The 9,104-nt window shown below is 31.5% G+C and overlaps 1 non-coding gene across 1 annotated transcript; it reads left to right on the forward strand.

Annotated features, from left to right (window-relative positions):
* Nucleotides 1-637: 637 nt before the first annotated feature.
* On the forward strand, nucleotides 638-1,487 carry LOC103313859 (uncharacterized). The gene is made up of 3 exons (XR_010336274.1): nucleotides 638-818; nucleotides 872-1,230; nucleotides 1,340-1,487. It is a non-coding gene; the product is annotated as an uncharacterized LOC103313859 (transcript).
* The last annotated feature ends 7,617 nt before the right edge of the window (nucleotides 1,488-9,104 follow it).

A 9,104-nucleotide genomic window follows, 5' to 3' on the forward strand; every position in this document is an offset into this window, starting at 1 on the left:
CTAATTTAACTAACCTCGTATCTCTTATAATATCTGAGATCCCCATAGTGGAGCTCGAAAAACGAACAGCCTGTATACAATTGAAACGAAAAATCATTTTATATGCTTATTTAACTTCAGCAAAATTAAAATTCCCGGAGCTCGCTGACGAGCAAATTTATTTCCATGATAAAGATGGAACAATTTTGGAAGAAGACGTTATTCTTGACTTCTTAAAAGTAAATTCGAGCGAATCGATTTTACTAATCGTATGTAAAATAAGAGCTACTGCTGATGAATGTGAGTTTTTCTGTAATTTTTGAACAATTTCTACATAATCACGTTCTATTTGTTTATTGTAGTAAATTTTGCATCAGCAAGTACTGTCTCTATTATAAGTACGGAGTACCAAGACACTGACGAAAGTACTACCAGTGAGGATGAAATTAGTGAAAACATTTCAGTCGTACCAAGTGATAAAAGAATAGATCCTAATATTCAGAAAGAGGAAACATTTAAAAAACCTATGGGTTACAAAGAAAAGTCTGTTGAGGTGTGGCTTTTTATGTCTTTTTTATTTTATTCCCAATCATTTACTTTTCTTTTTGCAGGGGTGGAAAAAATTTATAAGAAATAGAATGGGTGATGAGATTTTTGAGTTTTACAGTCGAAATGGTTTTCTGAAAAAATCATTACGTATTCAATTAGTCAATGCAACGACTTCTGAATTAGTGCGTATGTATGGAATATCAGTTCCTGAATTCGCCAAAAGAAATTTGGGACAGGCTATTATTTCAATATTTCCTAAATTGAGAAACCCGTGTGGCCCAACGGGCTACGTATGAATGCTTACTTTTCGTTACATCTTAAAATCAATTGATTTTAATTTTAGGAAGCCTTTTATAAAAACGACAATGGGGGGAAGGTTTTATTAGTTATAGGTTACGCTTTATCGCGAAAAATTCCAAAGATGAAGACATTAGGGCCGCGGTACGCAGAAGGAAGCGCAAAGCTGTTGAAAACGCGTCCGATGAAGTGAAGGAAAAAAAAGAAGATTGTAGAAATACATATAAAAACGTAATAACTATCACTCCAGAAATTTCTGATTGTGTGGAATTTCTGAGAAACGCTTCTCCTCAAACAGACCAAGAAGCAATCTTGGACAGAATGAAAAAAACGTTCACTTATAGGCGGTCCTTGGATGTTAATGTTTTATCAATCTTTCCGAGATTTCTGGACACTCCATATCTTGTAAGAATATTTTTTTAATATTTCGTGTATGAGCTGAGAATGTTGCCTTCCAGAAAACAAATAATGCATGTTATGCACGTAACGTACTTTCATACCTCATATGTTTCAGATTGAACACGATTTTCGATTACTTTTTCCTGATAAAGAACTCAGTTTTATTGCCAAAATAAACAATGATGCAGAGAAAATTCTAAGTATATATGATAGTGAAGTAGCCACACCTGCCACAGAAATATTAGGTTCGACGGAAGGTTCAAGTGACATTAAGTAAAAGTTTTAGCAAATTTATGTTACCAAATTAATTTTATTATTTTTTAGAATTTGACAAAGTTACACGATCTTTGTTAGCACTAGCCAAACTTCTTCAATGGAGGGTTAATTAAAAACAAGTGAGTGATTTAAATGGATATTCCTACTTTGAAAGGTTAATCGTTTTTAAAAAGGTTTGCCATCTTACATTTTTTCAGCATTTAAGTAGGTACAATATTTTTTTAGCTAAATCAACCGGTCGCAGAAATATTATCTTCACTTCAAAGAAAACAACCATTTCTGTTGGCACAAGGGCATAGTAATAAGGGGGCAATTACGAAGTACCACATAGTGGTGGACAGACAGCTCATCCCTTGCCCTGACCACTGTTCCAGTGCGGAGGCTTTCCAGTTGCTGTTTATGACTCATTGTGTGTTCAACATAAGGTACGATCACAAACTAAAATTTTTTTGGGAATTCATACAAACCTATTATTTTGACATTGAAACCGAAGGTATATTGTACACTCCACTTATGTGTCTAGTGAGAACTAGACTCTTAAATGATTAATGATAACATTGTTTTCGATTTTGTATACTTGTTAGAGTTCTTTTTGTTAGTTTTTTATACGAGTTTTTTGTTATACGAGTGAGTAATTATTTACAATGTTTGTATGTTCCTTATGTAATAAGAAATTATTAAAAACTTATTTGGTTGTCAAGCATTTAAGAACAATTCATGGATTATTTGATAATCCGAAACTTAATTTAAGATGTTGTTTTCAGTTTTGTTATTCAAATTTTAAAACTTTTAATGGATTTAGAAAACATATGTTGATTTATGAAACTGAGAATTTAGGTAAACAATTATTAAGAAATAATGAGAATTTGGTTGGGTCTACAGAGTTTTTACAGAGCACTAGTAATAATGCTGCAGTAACTCCTCTTAGCTCTCTTACTATTAATTCTCAAGTTGATATTGTTGATGAGTGTGGTGTTTGTGTTGAAGATGACAATAATGTTGCAATAACTTCTCTTAAATCTCTCACTACTAACTCTCCAGATAATAGTGTTGATGAGCGTGTTGTTTGTGTCGAATATGATAATAATCGTGATTTTAATACATTAGAAGATGGTTCTTTTACTAAAATCCAGAATGAATCATTTGATATTGAGGTACTGTTCCATATATTTTTTCAACAAATTATGCCACTGAGTTTACCACACTCACAATTTCAAGCTGTATATGAAGCGGTTGATGAATTACTTTTAAATTTGTTCGAGTATATGTTAAATAACAGTGTTAATGAAAATCTTTTTTTTTCTTTCTTAAATAGTGTTAGAGATAAAGTTAAAATAGAAATGAATAAATATAGCAGCACATATGAAAGAAATAAAGTTATTAATTCAAAAATTGTTTTGCCAAAGGAAATATATTTAGGTATACGTAATGATTCCATATTCGACAAAAGTACGAACACAAGAATAGAAGTAAATATCCCCAGAACATTTCAATACGTACCTATTCTAGAAACACTACAGTAGTTGATAAATAATAACAAAATAATATTAGACTATATATCAACATTCAAGTGTACTACTCATGAAAAGGAATTAATTACAAGTGGCACATACCTTGAAAATAATGAATTATTTTTACAAAAAAAATATTTTTTTAAAATTGCAGTTATATTACGACGACTTCGAAACTGTTAATCCTTTAGGTAGTAAGACAGGAGCTCACAAAATCGGTGCGTTATATTTTACAATTCAAAATTTACCCTATGCATTTAACTCAAATTTAAAAAACATACACCTTTTAGCTTTATTTTTTACGTCTGATTTGAAGTCTAGTTGCATAGGTGAAGACATTACACTAAATAAAATATTATCTCCTATCATTGCAGATTTAAAAAAGTTGGAAACTGAGGGTATTTTAGTAGATGGCGTTTCTGAACCAATTTTTGGCATTTTTTATTTTTGTCGGTATTGTTTATCTCACAAACATGAGATGCAGAATATGTTTTCAGCAAGAGATTGTACTTTAAGAACAAGTGAACTGTACGAACAACACAGCAGTATAGCGGAAAGAAACAATAATCACCATTTTGGCATCAAATTTCGAAGCATCTTAAATGATCTTAATTTTTTTAAACTTTGCGATACATCTTCTGTAGATATAATGCACGATATTTTGGAAGGGACTGTTCAGTACGAATTAAAACTTTTTCTTTTAGAAATTGTGAATGCGAAATTATTAACACTTGTCTAAATAAATGAAAGGATACATTTATATGATTTTGGTACAACAAATAGCTCCAATAGACCTAGCCCAGTTGTTCTGGACAAAAATAATAATAATATCAAACAAAAAGCAGTGCAAGCGTGGTGTCTGACTAGATATTTACCTTTAATAATTGATGATGTCACAACCGAAGTAGACACAAAATTTCAAGTAATACTATTATTGTTAAAAATTATGTCTATTGTCTTTGCACCTAGAATTTGTACTAAAATGGTAACAGAACTTGAAACGTTAATTGAAACTCATCATCAACTTTTCAAATTGGTCTTTGATAGCCCTATTATTCCCAAACAACATTTTATGCTTCATTATCCAACAGTAATTAAAACAATGGGTCCATTGCTAAACCTCTGGTGCATGCGTTATGAATCTAAACATGCAATGATAAAATATTTTGCGTCAAAATTTAGAAATTATAAAAATTTAACAAAAACTCTTGCACTTCGTTGTCAACAAATGTCAGGAACTTCTCATCCTAATAGTTTATTTGAGATATGTGAACAATTTGGTCCTTCTGTATCATGTTTAATTAAAGATTATAGATTTTCACATTTAATTTCTGTAGATGAGGATGAAATTGAAAACGATTCAACCGTATCTCAATATAAATGGTTCAAATGTGGATACCTTTACAAAAAAAAATGTTTATATGTGTAGGAAAAGATTATTACCTAAACTCTCAGCTTCCACAGTTTGATGAAATAATTGATATATGTTCAATAGATACTGATGCCTCGGAAAAACAGATATTTTTTGTAACAAAAAAATGGAAAACTGAATCTTTTGTCGAAAGACTTCATTCTTATAAATTAAAAGATACAGATATTAGTCCAACTTTTGACATTATAAAATTTAGTTTTCTTTTATATAAGGAACCATATAATATATCACAATCATTTTCCTCTAACAAATGGTTACTCGTTCCGAAATACAAATTTATTTTTTAGAGTATGTAAATTCGTTAAATGAGTTTCTGTTACTTCTACTATGTTGTAAGTAATAATAATAAACAATTTATTTAAAAAACTAAATAGAGTTATATTCAAATTTACCTCCAACCCTCAGAGTTCGAAAACTCTTGATACCATACACTACGTAGAGTTAAATTTAAATTTCCCACCAAAACAGTAGTGCTCTTCACAGAGTTTATAAAGCAATCTAGATTTGCTTCACTCTAAAATATAGACGTAAAATTTACACTTGTAAATTTACACAATTTACACTTGCAGAAAATGGGAGGGTCTACCAGTCGTTCCTAAACTATGGGATGCCACTTTGGTATTTGTTATGTTTATTGTTGTTAAATAAAAAAATAAAATAAAAAAAAATATAAAAATTAATATGACTTTTGTTTGTTTGCCTGGTCAACTTTATAAACAAAATGTTTACTATTACCAACAAATATACATGTTAATTATGAATTTCAATTTGGAAGTGATTTTTATTTAAATCCCAAAGACTTTTTAATGTGAACAATTTGTAAACAGCATTGTCGTCATCATGGAAAAAAGACGAAATTAAAAGGTGGCTTGAAGAGAAAAAAATAGTGCACCCACAAAATGCTTTTAAACAAGAATTTTTAGCAATTGCAAAGTCTAATAAACAGGATATTAATTACAAAGTAGACAAACTTGTCGAAGAACATGGCCATAAGGTATTAAGATTGCCGCCTTATCAATGTCACTATAATCCAATAGAACATGTTTGGGCGTTAAGTAAAACTTTTTACGACAAACATATCGGGAAAGTTGATTCTACCGATGAAATTATTTTACAAACGTGGCAAAAGGCTTTAAATCAAGTTACACCAGAAGTTTGGAGCAACACAGTCAATCATTGCGACAATAGAGAAAAACATAAAAAAAAATTGTCTTGACCAGGTGCAAAAAGAAATTATCATAAACGTAAATTCGGATAATGATAGTGATAGTGATAGTGATTTCGGAGAATTTGACGATACAGCTAGTGAAAGTGAGAGTGAAATGTTAATTAAATTGAAAATATTGTACATTTAATATTTTTATACATTTTTTGTAAATAAAATTTACTTGTTGTCTGCGCTTGTTGCATTATTTGAACATGTTGAGAATCACTGATATATTTTGGGTGGGTGGCGTAGTTGGGCTTGCGAAAGTTTCGTGTCTCTTTTAAATGACCTAAGTGCGAGAAAGACAATATACCCCTGGTTTGAGCCGAGAGCGGCCCATCGTTTTTATCTTACTTGCTCCTAGCTACTTTCTCGAAGAGTAAGAAAGACAACAACGTTTTACAACATTCGACCAAAATTAAAAGAATTTTACGGTAAATTTTTACTTTAGCTACTTCTGGATTTTTGAAAATTTTTTTTTGCATTTTGCTTTAAAAAGCCTCTAGATCAAAGATATGACCATGAAAGTTTGTGCAAATGCCCCGTTTTCGAAAAATTCGACTTTGAATGACCTTGACCTAGACTTTTTAAATTTTATTAACACTATAATAAATGATATTAACCGTAAATGTAACTATAAATGAGGCAAGGCGCCTACAGATGATAGCCCGCAGGCTGGGGCTTCGCCCCAGCGACCTAAAAATAAACATACCCCACGGACGATTAAACTCGAAAATGTTGAACTCGAAACGTGGAATAGTGATTTTTATGGAGCTACAGCGCGTACAGGTCGTAGGGTACAGGCTGGGGCTTCGCCCCAGCGAACTAAAAATAAACATACCCCACGAACAGTTAAACTCGAAACCGTGGAACTCGAAACGTGGAATAGTGGTTTTTATGGAACTATGTTGCGCGTGGCTGGGGCTTCGCCCCAGTTAACTAACAGGAAACATACCCCACGACCAATTAAACACGAAAACGTGGAACTCGACACGTGGAATAGTGTTTTTATGGAGCTAGGGCGCCGTACAGTTCGTGGCCGGAGGCTGGGGCTGCGCCCCACCTAACTAAAAGGAAATATACACCACGATTGGTAAATTAACCTCGAGAACGTAGCACTCACAAAAAAATACCTTGTTCACCACTAGTAAGTAAAATAGAAATGGAGTGGTGTTGTTGGTAAATTGCATGAAGGGAAATGCCGGAATGCAACAACGCATCCCCACTTCCGTCAATCAGCCAATCAGAGCACAGAGACATAAATTCAAATTGCAAAATATGTAAAAATACACCTACTTTTTAATGAAAAAAATATAATACGTCATTTAAATTCATTCTGGGAATACCCGAAGGTGTTATAATCATAACAAACACGCAGGTGCGATTCTTACCTGTTGAAGCTAAACAATAACAACCAATCAGAAATAAGCACACGCAACGCATGCACACCCTGGTGGCAAACGTTGTATCCCTTAAAATCAACAAAAATGGCGATTCAAGTGAAAAGTGAGTGAAAATAAAAATTATTTTTCTAATGTTATTTTCAATTTGCACAAGAAAATTCATAGTGTACGGTCATCAGGGCACTTAGAGGAATCGTTTGGCGTAAGTTTCAGCTTGAAAATCCAGAAGTAGTTCAAGTAAAAAATTACCAATTTTACTATACCTGCAGTAAGAAATCAAAAGAATTATTTTTTAGAAGTAGGATGTTTTTCAGAATGCGACATTTAAACAAAGAGTTAACAAACAATTAATTAAAACACAAAGGTTGTTTTTTTTTCATAATAAACTATAGGAGTACATGTTACTACAATTTTCTATGTTTTTTCTACTTACTATTGTGCTCAGAGAACAATTATATTTGGTTTATTTTAAATTTGCGCCATCGACTACTAACCACATGACGTAATGCGCCGAACTCGACAAGATTGGAACCGGCTAGTGTCATATCTTCTAAGTTATTGTATCATGCGATAGTATTGAGAGCAGAGTCGATTGTCGGCAGCTTTGGTCGGCAGTTGTCGGTTTTCCGGCACTGGGAGTGGATGGGTGGAAGCTGGAGGGTTGTGAAAATTGATAAATATTTCGTTCAAAATATAAAAAATTTTTACTATCGCACTTGAATTGTTTAGCGAAAGGAATAAAATAATTAAATTTTTAGTTGAAAAGTCTCATAGAATATACAGTTAAAAACATTAAAAACAAAAGTTTGGCTTGAATCTGGGTTTTTGTCCAAAATCAACAGTTTACAAAATACAACGTTTATTAATTTATTTATTATTAGACGTAGAAGTTAAGAAGTTATTTTTTTAATGAGTTCAGGTTATTCAAAATTAAATTAATCGTAAATTAAAAATTCATTACGATTAAATCGGATTTTGAGAGTAAGTCATCGCTTTAATTTCAAACAAATAAAAGAAGATAAATATAAAATGGAAAAGCTTTTGCACATTACAAAGCATGGTGTTTCGAGTAAAAACCAACAAGTCGAGGGTGTATTTGATAAGAACATCGTTTATTATAAAAACAATGTAATAATAAATAAGAAAAATAATTGTAAAAGTCTAAATAATGAAATTATTATTCTTGTTAATATTAACGGTCGGTTTACAGAAAGCAAAATTAAAGTTTAATTTAGAATTAAACTAATTCCACATTAAGTTGCCATTTAAAATGCATTAACAAATGTCAAGTTGATCTCGAAATTAATCACGAAATGTTTAAGAAATACCTCGGAAGTACTAGTTATTGTCGTTCCCAAAAAGGATGAATTTTCTTTGCAAATATAATCCAAATTTAATAGTTTATGACCACTTCGGGAGGTAGCAGTCATTTGGGGAATCCACAAGGGACTTTCTATTTTAGCTACTATTTTTCTCTTATTTGCTTCATATTAAAAACCGTCAAATTCAAATATACACATAGTTGTTAATTGTTTAAAGTATGACAAACTACTGTATAATTTTTTAAAATATATAAAAATTATCATAAAAATTGAGGTAGTGTTGTTTTTACTGTTTACTTATTTACTTTATTTATTCCTGAAATACGTGTTTCATTTTCAAATTTCCTCAAAGGGATGAATATTTATTGGAATCAAAAAAACTAATGCAAAATCGGTAGGTAGACAAGTTTGGGATGAATCATGAGGTTCTAATATTACCAGTGTTAATTCTAAGCACCCTAAGGCAGTGCCATAATATTTGGGTATATTGTAAACGAATCTCTTTTTCATCACATTAAAACCAGGTTCAATTCCGAATGAGGCCTGTATAAACAATTTTAATCTAGGGTGGATTTTACAATTGTCAGATAAACTCCGGATAAGTTATTCCTTGTATAATTACTATGGTTCCAATTGTTACAACAATGTATTTTTCAAAATTTATTCCCAAGGATAAGGTTATCCGACGATTGTAAAATCCACCCTTAATAGAAAATTCTATAAAAATTG

The sequence above is a fragment of the Tribolium castaneum genome, unplaced genomic scaffold (genome assembly GCF_031307605.1).
Source record: "Tribolium castaneum strain GA2 unplaced genomic scaffold, icTriCast1.1 ptg000138l, whole genome shotgun sequence".
Classification (NCBI taxonomy): domain Eukaryota; kingdom Metazoa; phylum Arthropoda; class Insecta; order Coleoptera; family Tenebrionidae; genus Tribolium; species Tribolium castaneum.